Source organism: Microtus oregoni, unplaced genomic scaffold, assembly GCF_018167655.1.
Source record: "Microtus oregoni isolate MIOR12 unplaced genomic scaffold, Mior012 000017F_ref0000208, whole genome shotgun sequence".
NCBI classification, from domain to species: domain Eukaryota; kingdom Metazoa; phylum Chordata; class Mammalia; order Rodentia; family Cricetidae; genus Microtus; species Microtus oregoni.
In genome coordinates this window covers 350,551-364,262 of record NW_024543076.1, presented here as the reverse complement: position 1 = coordinate 364,262, position 13,712 = coordinate 350,551, and the positions used below count along the sequence as shown (strand labels likewise).

The 13,712-nt window shown below is 42.9% G+C and overlaps 1 pseudogene; it reads right to left on the bottom strand.

Annotated features, from left to right (window-relative positions):
- Positions 1-244: 244 nt before the first annotated feature.
- On the bottom strand, positions 245-1,058 carry LOC121458469 (annotated as a pseudogene).
- Positions 1,059-13,712: the final 12,654 nt, after the last annotated feature.

Here is a 13,712-nt window from a genome sequence, read left to right as displayed (position 1 = left end):
AAAATGAAAAGAGACAACACTCCCAACTCTGCCATGCACATATTCTTTTTTAAAAACTGTTTTTGTTTCCGATAAAAACGGAGATGTTAATTGTCATCAGAAAACACACACACACACACACTCCTCTGTTTAACTGAACCAGTTTTTATCTGAAGCTATTAATCTGTTCCTGGAACTCTGCAAGGATCTGGGGTTATGTGATAAGCAAATAGTTATCAATAAAAGCTGATAGTTTTTTTTGGGGGGGTACCAAAATTCTTTATTTAAAGAAATGGTACAAATGAAAGAACTTAAGCGGATGTTTCGGTGCGACTCATAGAAAAGATAAAGGCAGACCGACATGCACGCACTGCCTCAGTGACCAGTGAAGTCACTGTGGCTCTGGGGAAGTCAGCTTAGCTGTCATTACTATGGCCCGGTGTGTGCTGGTCAAACAGATATTCTGCCATGCCAGCTTCGGGGGCTCCCATCTTGCGCAAGTTGCTCACGTTCCTTGATGGATTTCACCTGCTCACTCAGGTAATGTGTCTCAATGAAGTCACACAAGTGGGGGTCATTTTTGTCAGCAGCCAGTTTGTGCAGTTCCAGTAGTGACTGATTCACACTCTTTTCCAGGTGCAGTGCATTCAGACCGTTCTCCCAGTCATCACGGTCTGGTTTCTTGATATCCTGCAGGAAGATTCGGCCGCCTCGTTCGTTCTGCAGCTTCATCAAAGTTTCTCAGCGTGTTCCCTCTCCTCATGAGATTGGTGGAGAAAGTATTTGGCAAAGTTCCTCAGAGCCACATCATCCCGGTCGAAGTAGCAAGACATAGACAGGTAGACGTAGGAGGCATACAGTTCCAGGTTGATCTGGCGGTTGATGGCAGTCTCCGAGTCCTGGTGGTAGTTCTGGCGCACTTGCGAGGGAGACGCGGTGGTCATGGCGGCGGCTGGCGACTCTGGAGCGGCGGAGCGACGAGTTTGCAGAGGGTTCTGGCTTGGAGCAGCCGGCTGGGGTCGGAGGGGTCGAGCGCCGGGTTCCGTTCAAGCACTGTTGAAGCAGGAAACCGCGGCGACTCAGGCGAGAAAATCTGAAAAGCTGAGAGTTTTTTTTTTTTTTTTTTTAGTTTAAAGTTTGAATTACTTTTAATGAGTTGGGAGTGGTTTTTCAATTACATCTGTTTGTGTGTGTGTAAACGTGCATGTGTGTGCCATTGCATGTGTATGGATGGAGGTCAGAGGACAATGTGTTGGAGCTTGGGGAAAGAACTTCAGTTGTCCAGCCTGGCAGAGTTGTGCCTTTAATCACTGAGCTGGTCAGAGCTTGAAATGTTTTTAAAATATTAACTTACTCAATGAATTAAGTTTCCTCATGGCAGGTTAGTTTGTAAGTAATTACCTTGTGATAAGAATGGTTGCTATAAATTAACCTTTTCAGATGTTTTTTCTTCATGGGGCTAGAGCTAATGGGGCTGCCTTTTACAACAGGCATTTTAAGGGCTGAGGAAGGGGTTCCGTGAGGACTACTTGCCTAACATGTGTGAAACCCTGGGTTCAGTCACCAGCACCTTGAAAATTCAAAAGCAAACAGAAAAACAAATGGGGCTTTAAATCACGAGGCAGAAGAACCAAGCCTGTGAGGCCTTTGGTCTTTTGATCTATGGGTTTCTCACTTGCCCCCAACCCACCTCCCCTCTTCAGGACCCACTGCCCTTATCTGTCTCACACAGGGCTCATTCCTTGCTTTCTTACTGACGTGTGCAATATTTCTTCTTTGTTCAGAGCTTCTTCTTGTCTCTGATATTGATTAAAAGAAAAAACCAACCAAACAAATAAGCAAATTTAGTTCAACTTCTTAATGGTTCTCTTTTCTTTACCCAGAGTTCTCTTTTCATTGAATTCTAGGAAGACTGTGAAGCCAGTTAACATCTGTCAGTTTCCTGTGTTTCAGTGACATTAATGACAACAATTTTCACAATAAGTGTTAATATCAGTATGACAACTGGCTATCATGTAGGTATTGCTATTACCTTCATTTTGTAGATGAGAACAGCCCAGACTATCTCTTTTTAAAAGTTAATAACAACAACAACAACAATTATTTTACATCCCAACCACAGTTTCCTCTCCATCCTTTCCTCCTAGTCCCTTCCTACCTCCCCTCTGTTCCCTGCCCCCATCTACACCTCCTCCGCTTCTATTCAGAAAAGACCAGGTCTTCTATATCAAACAAACATGGCATATCAAGTTGCAATAAGACTAAGCACCTCCCCTCATATTAAGGCTGGACAAGCCAACTCAGTAGGAAGAATAGGGTCTCAAAAGCTAGCAAAAGAGTCAGAGACAGCCACTGCTTCTATTGTTAGGAGTCCCACAAGAAGACCAAGCTACATAACTGTAACATATATGCAGAGGGCCTAGGTCAGTCTCATTCATATTCCCTGGTTGTAGGTTCAGTCTCTAGGAGCCCCTATAAGCCCGGGTTAGTTGATTCTGTGGGTTTTCTTGTGGTGTCCTTGACTCCTCTGGCTCCTACAATCCTTCCTCCCGCTCTCTCATAGAATTCCCTGAGCTCCACCTAATGTTTGGCTGTGGGTTTCTGTATCTGTTTCCATCAGTTGCTGGATGACGCCTCTCTGATGACTACTGGGCTAGGCACCAATCATCTTTCTGGGTCTTGGTTATGTTACTCAGGATGATTTCCTTTTTTAATTCCATCCATTTGCCTGCAAATTCCATGAGGTCATTTTTTTTTAAAAATTATTTGTTTTTTAAAAAACTATCTTTTTTCATTTTATACATCAATCCCAGTTCCCACTCCCTCCCCTCTTCCTGCTCCTCCCATCTTCCCCCTCATCCCAGCCCCCTTGTCACTCCACAGAGAGGGTAAGTGGGGAGTCAACAAAGTCTAGCATATTGCTTTGAGACAGGACCAAAGCCCTCCCCACTATATCTAGGCTGAGCAAGGTATCCCTCCAAAGTGAATGGGTTCCAAAAAGCCAATACTATGTGGAATTCACTGAAACCCAAGCAGCTGGGCACACCTGTGAGAGAGTTTTCTTAATTAAATCATTTGCAGTAGAAAGACCTGCCCTTAATCTAAATCTTTTGAGGTGGGAAGATCCACTTTTTAAAATTTTTTTAAATTGGTTTTATTGAGCTATGCATTTTTCTCTGTTCCCCTCCCATCCTCCCCCCTCATGGTCCCCGTGCTCCCAATTTACTCAGGAGAGAAGATCCACTTTTAATCTGGGCCACACCTTCTGCTGGAAATCTGTATAAAGGACATGGAAGAAGGAAGCTTGCTCTCTTTGCCCGCTTGCTCTTACTTTCACTGGCAAGTCCATTCTTTTGCTGGCATTAGGGCTTATTTCTTTGGGACTTTGCACATACTGAAGACTAATCAAGATATCCAGCCTCATGGACTGAACAGCTATTAGCCTTTGGACTTTCCATTGGTAGACAGCCATTGTTGGACTAGGTGGACCACAGCCTGTAAGCCACTCTACTAAATTCCCCTCTATCTATCTATCTATCTATCTATCTATCTATCTATCTATCTATCATCTATCTATCTATCTATCTGAAATATATTCATTTTACCACTTCTGTTGCTCCAGAAAACTATGACTAATGCACTATGTAAATATATATAAATATGTATATGTATAGATATCTAACCACATATGTATAGATATTACATGCATATAAATGTATAAAATAAAGTTTAATGTCTTTCTCCTATCTCTGTTTAGATCACAATGGGCAGTGCGCAGTTGCTAGGTGCAGTGAGTGTATTTTCACGCTCTCTGCCTTTGCCCACCCTGCACCCCTCCTTGGCACGTTCTTCCCACATGACCGTATTCTCTTTGTGCTGCATTAACAAGCTCTACTGTAATCTCCTTTGAGCAGTTTCTCTTGGCCATCTGTCTCCATTCCTTGTTCAAGTCTGTGCTGCAAGGTGGTATTACTCTCTGTACCTCACCCTTGTGCAATGGAATTGTGCTTGAGTTTAGCGGGGATTCAGTCATTGCCATTCTTGCTGTGTTATAAATGCGTCCCCTTTTGGAGAAGATGGAAAGGTGTAACTTGCTCATGGGCTTCAGCCCCTTGTGGTTCCAGTCACCTTAGCCCTTCAGACACTGCCCACATCTCTTCTTCTAAATCTATCCCAACCTTTTCGTTCTTGGGATTTCTATTGTTATCCACTTCAGGGAAAGGCTCTAGAAACTAGGGAGGGACGTTATTCAGCAAATCTAGCCTTTCACAGTGACTTACTCAGTTCTGTGGATTCCTTCTCTCCTTGGTTTTCTGACCCCGTGCCTGACCTCACTTCAGTTGGCCGAGTCTATGCTGCTAGCCACCTGCCTGGTTGTTTTCTCCTGTCAATTAGCTGACAGCGGAATCCCTGGGTGCTGGATTACTGCCATCTGTACCTGCCATATCATCTGGCCGTTTGCCAAGCTTTGCTCCTTCTGTGCTTCTGGGGGTCACCTGACACGGTGCCTCCATTCTCCTTCTGACCAGTGACTTCTATTCCAGTTTTGGAAGACAAACTGATCACTTGCTACCTTTGAAAAGAAATAACGAAGGCATGTGTAGTTGGGCCATTTAGCAGATATGATTATTGCAAGGTAGAAATGGAGCACGTGACTCTGGGAAACGAGACCCTGAAAATGGGTAACTATGACCTAGGCAGGATGCAAAGTAAGAGCAGCCTGGAGTTTATCAGGCCCCTGTGGGCATGTCTGGATGACACATGGCAGCAATAGGGTGTCTTGGGACAAGGTACCATGAAAGGGGAGAAGAAATTAAAGGCACCTTCACCAATTGCAGTATTTGGAAAAGTCTCTACTAACTTCCTGTGCCTTAATTATGCATCACAAACTGAAGGTCTCTCACGGGTGTGGCCAATGGGAACTTACTCTCCAGTTTGCTCAAACAGGATTTGGGAACAGGGATTGTGATTCTACTGCATAATTAATGCTCAGTGTGCTTCCCTGTGTAGAGCACAGTGCCTTCTAGGACCTAGCACTCAAAAGAAATTAATAAAAAAGAGAGAAAAATTGATTGGAATGTTCTGTTTCATAGAAATAAATGCCTTTAATTGCACAAAAATCTTACCATGCAATTAATCCTTATTTTTTTTAAAGATGTGGGCAATGCTCTTTTCACTGGCAGGATGACACATTAAAAAAATAAAATCATGGGCTGGAGAGATGGCTCAGTGATTAAAAGTATTCAGTGTCCATAAAGAGACCCTGAGTTCTGTTCTCAGTACCCATTTCAGACACCCACAACAAACCGTAGTTAGTAGACCCCATGTTTGGCTTCTGTAGGTGTTTGTGTACACACGTGTGTGAGCATACACATACACACAGGGGGAGACAGAATAAAGAGCAAATATTAAAAGATTATAGTGAAATAAACTGAGTAGATTAGATATGTTTTGGGTATTATGGATATCGAGAAATACTGGGATGCCATGAAGGAGTTAGATTTTTTCACCAGGATATGGGAACAGGATGGAGAGACACTACCCATAGACAAGATGCTTGGCCCGGGACAAGCTGCTGGGCTGATCAAAAGTGATATTCTCCAGACTCATCCTGGGAAGGAAAAGACCGGTGTAAAGACAGGAGATCTGTCGACCCTGCACCCTTGTGTGCTACACAGAGGTGTATTTAGGCCGAACATCTGTATACATAAAATAACCACAAATAAATCAGAACAAAAGCTTTAAAAGATGGAGAATGAGAGAAGAAGGCATCCGATGTCAATCTCTGTCCTCCACATGAACGTGGCTGGTGAGTTCACCCACACGCATGCATATATTCACACAAACACACACATACACAAATATACATATACCCAAATAAGTAAACAAAACAAAAGTTCCCAGATGCCCTGTTTGACTTCTGTCTGTGTCCCAGTGGCTAGGATTATGTCACATGGCTACTCATAGCTTCAAGGATAGACTGGGGATGTACTTACACTTTCACGAGGGCCGGCAGGTGGAGGGGGAAGGGCAGACAGGAATAGCATTAGGAATATCTGTTATATCTTCTAATAAACACACCACAGTTTTTGAAAGAATTTCTTCATCCTTCTTATTCTCAGAAGGGCCAAAGTCTATTGGAGAGATGAACAGAGCAGCACCCAGCAGCTGCCCGTTGACTTCAAAAGCAGTGATAGCATAGTGACAGCTATTTCAGAGAAAATCGCCCGTGCCTGTTTCCTGGATACCCTACAGCACCATGCTTTTGATATGGTACAGCAGAGCTAGTAGTAACACACATTTGGAGAGGAAAGATATATTTCATCATCTTAGTGACTTCTGCAAAGCAATTAAACTATTATTATTATTATTATTATTATTATTAATTACCAAAACATTAAACCGGGACAAGGTTTGAAAAATGTTCATTTGTTTCCATTTTAACTTTGATTTCACAAAAAAATGAGGACTACTGAGAACTCAAGAACAATGGCACTGGGTTTCTGATCCTACTGCACGTACTGGCTTTGTGGGAGCCTAGGCAGTTTGGATGCTCAACTTACTAGACCTGGATGGAGGTGGGGGGTTCCTTGGACTTCCCACAGGACAGGGAACCCTGATTGCTTTTCGGGCTGAGGGGGGGGGGACTTAATTAGGGGAGGGGGAGGGAAATGGGAGGCGGTGGCTGGGAAGAGACAGAAATCTTTAATAAATAAATAAATTAAAAAAAATAAAATAAAATAGAAAAAAAACACAAATCACAGACTTTTGGAGCATGAAAGAGGGCTTCCTCAGGTTGCTTAGTCCACAGCCTTCATCTGTGATTCAGAGTGGATCTCGCTGTGCCAGTCCTGTGGGCCTGTGTCTGTGTCGTACCCAGGATGGCGGGGCAGAACAATTGTTACTGTGGCTTTCATCCTGCTGCTGGTTTGATGTCCAGTCCACAGGCTGGTCGTTTCCCTTTTAGATCTCCTCCAAGGGACTAGGCACCAGATTCCCCCCCCCCCCCACCCCAAGTTCTTGATTCTCCTTTTCCTTTGTGATGACGGGTGATTTAACCATGCCCAGATGTCTTCCCATGACTCTGAAGTCAGAATTCAGTGAAAAAGGCTTTTCTGTGTTGCCTGTGGTCTGATTCCCAGGAAATCACAGATGTCAAAAAGATTTAAGAGGTGATCAGTAGTTTGGTGGAGATGGCTCAGCTGGCAAGTGAGGACCTGGGTTTGGATCATCAACATCCATGTAAAAGCCATGTAAGGCAGTGTGTACCTGTCAGCTTAGCAGTGGGTAGGCAGAGACGGTGAATCCTTTGTCTCTGGCTAGTAGGTAGGGTTGACTTGGCGAACTCTGGGTACAATGAGAGACCCTGGCTCAGAGAACAGGGTGAAGAAGCAACTGAAGAAAACATCAGTCTTTGATCTCTGGCCTCCATATGCAAATACACACCCCTATCTGCACATTCATGCCCATGCACACACATTGTATACACAACAATACATGGTTGCAAAAGAAGTTGTGCAGTCGAACCTCATGCAGGGGGAACTGAAAACCTGAATACACGAATGCTCTTAATGTTCCCAGGGCTGTAAGGCGCACAGTGACAATCTAACCTTCTGGTTTTGATTTCTTAGCCAGGGCTGTTTTCACTTTTCCAGGTGACAGCCACGTGTTATCTGAGGTTATTCGGAGCATGTTATCGCTGTTACACAGAGGTTGAGGCACCCAAAGATGGGACGTTAAGATCTGAGATCAAGATGAACAAACGCTCATGTCTTTGACCTGCCCCTTGCAATCCTCCTGCATTTCAGTCAGGCATGGTGGTATGTGCCTCCCAGGCCTGTATGATTGGCATTTAAAGGCAGAGGCAGGAGGACTGAAAGTAGGAGAAAAGCCAGCCTGGGCTACATGGTGAGACACTGTCTTCATCAGGAACTGACAATGTAGTTTAGTTGTCGAAGGATTGCCTAGGGCGTGTAAGTTGCTATATTTGATCCTGAATTCCACAACAGTAATATCTCTTCCCTTTAAGTTTTTAAACACACACATCACTGCAAGCGCTTTCTAGGGCATTTTGATTCCTTTCAAAAATGATTTTGGGCAAGTGAGATAACTGAATGGGTAAAAGTTATTAACAGTGTTGATGACTTGGGTTACATCCACGGAATTCACATGATAGAAGGAAAGACCCCATCCTGCAGGTTGTCCTCTGATCTCCACACACGCGCTGTCCCGTGAACATGCTGTAATAAAGAAATGATTGTAAAAAGCAACATCAAGTAATTTTTACTGCTATTCTACAGACTTACAGTATTCAATTTCATCATTTTTGTGCCTTGATATAATTGTTCACATGTTTTGCATGTTGTTATTGACTTTCTTGGATTTGTGTTTGATAATTTTCATCAAATTGGAAATACTTGAGTTGTAATGTTTTTTTTTTTAAATTACCATTCTTTTTAAATCTTATTTATTTTTAGGAACTCTGAGAACATAATAACCATAATAACCTAAATATATCCACAGCTCACTGATGCTATGCCATTCTCAAAAAATACCTTTTTTTCTGACAATTTCTAGTGTTATATTTTCTTCTTCAACTCTCCGACATTGGCTCCATTGGTACATTTTAATCTTATGTGTTGTAGATATGTGTTAAAATGCAATTTGAACTTTTAAATATAGTCAGCATCTTCTAAAATTTGAGTATGCAGATGATGATTATTTTGATGTTTTTCTCTACTAATTGATAACCTTTGTGTCAGCTTTGATGGATTTTTCTCCTCACCATGTATCACTTTTTCCTATCTTGGGGAGCAAGGTGAGTTTTGGCAGGTATCAGACAGTGAATGTTCTCCTGTGGTTCTGGTTTGCAGAATGCCATGTGTGCAGGTGTGCTGGCTAAGAAACCCTCAAAACATAAAACATACGTATGATGTACACACCCGGGTCCATGGCATGTGAGACCCAAATGGTAATTGTAAAACAGTGAACACATAGATAGCCAATAAAGCATTTTTTTCATTGAAACCAGATGAATGCACGTTATTCATTTTAATTTGTATTAAATCAGCATCTTCTTTATGTAGTTCTTGTGTGATCTGAACATGATGATGATATGGGAAGTCAGGGTAATTTTTCTTTCTAATTACCATCCAACATGATGAACACAGAGATGTACCGAACTGTGGAGAATTACATCATCAACAAATAAGCTTTAAGGTTTTAGTTCTGCACAGGGAACTTCTGATTGTGCAGCTGTGCTGGAAAAATCATACTCTTTAGTTAGCCAAATTCTATGACTCTAACTTTGTACATACATTTAGTTCTCAAACATGCTAGCGTTCTACTGTACTTGCTTGCTCTCTCTCTTATACATGCGTTCACATGTATGTGGTTGGGGTGTGCACAAATGTGTGTGTTTGTTGGGCTAGAGACTGACATTAAGTGTCTTGCTTAACTGATTATCTTTTGAGACAGGGTCTCTTACTGAACTTGGGCTTACTAATTGTATCAGTCACTGTTGCATAGCTGTGAAGAGATACCATGATCAAAGCAACTGATAAAATGAAACCTTGAATTGGGGGGCTGCTTACAGGTTCAGAGGATTAGCTTATGATAATCATGGTGGAGAGGGTGACAACAGGCTGCCATGGCACTGAAGCAGCAGCTGAGAGCTCACAGCTCATCTTCAGCTTGCAGCCAGAGAGAGTGAAACTGGGACTGGTATGGGGCTCCAAAACCACAAAGCCACACCCAATGACACACTTCCTTCAAGAAGGCCACACCTCCAATCCTTCCCAAACAAATCCACCAACTGGAGATCCCCCCCCACGAGTTACTAAACCACACCCCAATCCCTCCCCTATTCTTACCCCTGCTTTCCCCTCCCAACTTCATGTGTTCTCTCTCTTTCTCTCCCCCAGCCCTTCAAACCACTGAGTCTGCATAGTCCTGCTTCTACATGTATAGGTGTAGAACCGTCTACCAAATTGGTAGCCATTTGGGGACTTCATTCCTGAGGAAAGCTTCCTATCCCTTCCCTAGCAGCCATCAATTTCCAGTGATTTGTTATCTAGGGGTGAGACTTCATGGGCCCCTCCCCATCCATGCTGGGGTTTTGGCAGTCAGTAACTTGACCTAGAGGCTCAACTATGTCAACATTCAATTGCTAGGGCAAGAATAATTCACAGGTGGCAAGTTACAGTATGACTAGTCACTTCACCTTTTGTGGTATTTAAAAGTTAATTGCTCAGTTCAGATAGTGTTCATCAGAATCTTATGAAGTTCAGCATCAACTCGTTGATTAACTGTCTTATCTTCTGTTGTGGCTCAGATCTTTTGTTCATTATGGCTTATAGAGGAAGCAGTTTTCAGTTTCACCCATATATTTTGCATTATTAGCTTCTTTTTTTGGCTGTCCAGGTTATAAGATATTTGAAAAATCTAGACGTGGCATGATTCCACTATTGCCCTCACCAAGGTGCCACTCAGAATCAATGCAGAGGGAAGTCTGCAGCTCATGAGCCTTATGGAGCATACTTCATAAGGCTTCAAGGTATCACATCACTGGACCAGTGACCCGCCCATCACCACCGCATCCTGTCCCCATACAATCTATATTTGCATCTAACAGATACTCAAGGAAAACCATAGAGTCCTTTTGCAAAAGAGGCTGTCCTTGGCAAAATTAATGAGGTTGGACTTACAACCACGTTCTTTACCCACGAAGGTTACCTGCTTTTGTCTAGTTGTCTCCAAAGTCTTGATGCAAGGTGGCGTTTGGTACTTTTGTGAATTTTGAGGGAGTTGTAGCATTAAATATGCAGGGGTAAATTTTGTGCTGTTGTTTCATATTGTCTAAAAAGCTCTGTGCTCAGGAACCTTGGAGCCGAGCCTGTCAACCTGTGATGTCTCTATGTAGGAGGATGGCTTTTGCTGCAGGCTCCTGTAAGTGACTTGATCTTTGTTAAAGAGAAAATTTGCTGTTCTATTAATGAATAAATGTGACTCAGGGACTCACATCCTGTATTGGTGGAAGGAAAAGAAAGAGAACAAAGAATCTGCAGCTAGAATTTTTTAGTTGCTCATTTCCTGAGTTCCCTGTGGGAGAATTTTTTTTTTCTGTTTGGAATGGGAGCAGTTAACAAGGTGTCATTTCTGAAATTAGCCAAAGATTTATCTAAATTCTTCCCTAGCACACTGAAAGGCCCCATCATGTGCGATGCCAGTTATTCAAACATGAACGCTTCCTTTACACTGCTGCTTTAGGCTGGAGGTGGCTCAGAGATTCTCCGATGTCCTCTTTCCTTCCATTGAGTGAGTTTCACAGATACATCAGTCTGGTTCCGCCTTGACATCTCCAGCCTAGCATTTTTCCCCCCTAGATACCGTTTCTCTGTGTAGCTTTGGAGCCTGTCCTGGCACTAGCTCTTGTAGACCAGGCTGGCCTCGAACTCACAGAGATCCGCCTGCCTCTGCCTCCCGAGTGCTGGGATTAAAGGTGTGCGCCACCACCGCCCAGCTCCAGCCTGGCTTTTGTACTGTGAGCCCTGACGTTCTCAGGGCTTTGATCAATTGTTACTTGAATTGAGTCTCTAGAAATACCTAAAAAATTTCATTTTTATGTCTGCTGTAGTAGTTTCCTATGGATTTCTTTAGGTCAGAATTTAACAATATGTTGACAGATCTGTTAGTTATATACCTTGAAGACCTTTGAACAAGAGAAACTGTATCTTTTCCAGTTATCCCCACACATCAGTGTCTCCTCATCGGGGGAGTGGGAAGGGCTTGAGAAACGAAACGAGAACTGTGCCAGCAAACAGCCCTCGAATCCCAAACGCTAATGCTCTGGAATCCCCGGGGAATGATTTGAGCAGAGTCACTGGCAAGAAGGGTCTGCTGCTGCTAACACAGCCAATGACGCAAAGCCTTAGAAACACTGAAATAAATGCTTTCTGATAGCGTATTTTGACCTACTAACTAACTGATAGATAAGCTCTTTTGTTCCTTATTGGGCTAGAAGGAGCGCGAAGTTCAAAACTGATGTCTGTCATTACAGCTGGCTCATGCTCGTTCTCAAGGTCCTAGGGATAGCTTGACAAATTCTCAACATTTCCTGGGTGTTTCTGAGAAACTTTGTACCATCTTAGAAGTATTTATCTGCTCTTCTGTAGCCAGTTCTGTGAAGAAGTAACAAGTGACACTTCCTTTTCAGGAACTTTCACACATCAGTATCTCTGGCATTTTCTGGACCTATGCAGGACAACCCAGATCTGTGCCCGGAGACTGGGAGTCATGCGCTTGTTTCCGGTGTTCTTGAGTCTTAGCAGTACAAGGAGCTCAAGGAATGACAACTTTACCTATTTTAAGCTGACACTTTTTATCCATGGTAACCAGTATCCACGGACTTGGCATATCTCTGGTTTAATTTCTTTCTGTGCTTCCTCTGTGAAGAAGGATGGGTAGTGCTCTGGCTGTGCTGAGGGAGGAAAGTGGTCCTGATCCTGGCTGCTCCCTGCAGAAACACCCAGCCAATGCTGGGTTCTCACATCATCTGTTCTTCATGCACACTTGCTGCTCCTGGCTCCCAAGGCTCTTTGGACCTTATGTGTAGGTTTGTCCTTCATTTCCTTATCTCTTTCTCTTCCAGGCATTTGGCATCCAGAGATCTCCCCTATGACAGAGTCTCTGTCTCCCATCTTCCAGAATCTTGTCATCATCTTCCATCTAGCTCACCTGTCCCTTTTCAGTTAGTTTGATGATGATTTCTGCACGGCGCTCTCAGCCATTTAATGACTGTTTTCTTGGTAGGAGAGATTCAGAAAGGAACCGATATGAATATGTACTCAGTGTGCCGCACTAAGGAGATGTCCTTCATCAGAAGTGTTAAATCCTTTCCTCTTGAGGGATAAATAGTAAACACGGTAGTGGATGCCTCTTAAAAATGTAATGAGGCAGCCAAAAGATATTTAGACTTAGGCTCAACCCAGAGGTGGGAAATTGGCAACAGGCAGGTCAAAAAAGTCATGTCTTATATGAATATGAAAGTTTTATATTTAATTAGTATTACATTCTAATGGGGGAGATTTCATATTATAACCGTAACTGAAGGCATACTTAAAGCAGATCTGGTTACTCAGTACCACCTGGCAACAGTTGCCCTGATGACCGTCATTTGCTTACTGGCATGCTTTAATAGTCCCCAAGTCTACTTTGTTCTCACCCCTGGATCATTTGCTTCCTGATGCTTCTCCACAGAGATTTAGGAAATTTGGAACAGACTATGTACTTGTTGTTCTGTCCTTTGTCTACCTAAGATGTCACCACTGCTCTTTTTTATTCAAACTCTTTTGTTCTTCTCATGTATTTTGCTTAGATTCCTTTTCATGCTTCACTTCTTTTCCTAAAAGAATAATTTACTAATCCGAATATCTTTTGTACTAATTTGACTCCCTAAAGGAGACACTAAAATACCCTATTTTCACATGAGAAGAAGTAGGTAGTAAACAAATGCATAGAAATGCTTAATCTTGCTAATAATCTATTATGTATGATTTTGTACCTTGGTAAACATTTCCACCCTTCTTCTCTGCCCCCCAATAAAAACCTGAAGGGAAAACAAGCGGAAGTTAGTGTGCTGGTTAGGAGACTAGGAGAAAGTCAGCAGAACTGTCCATGGTTGCAGGAAGTAGAAGAGGAGGAAGAACAAGGCGGTAGCACTCATTTGCGTCCTC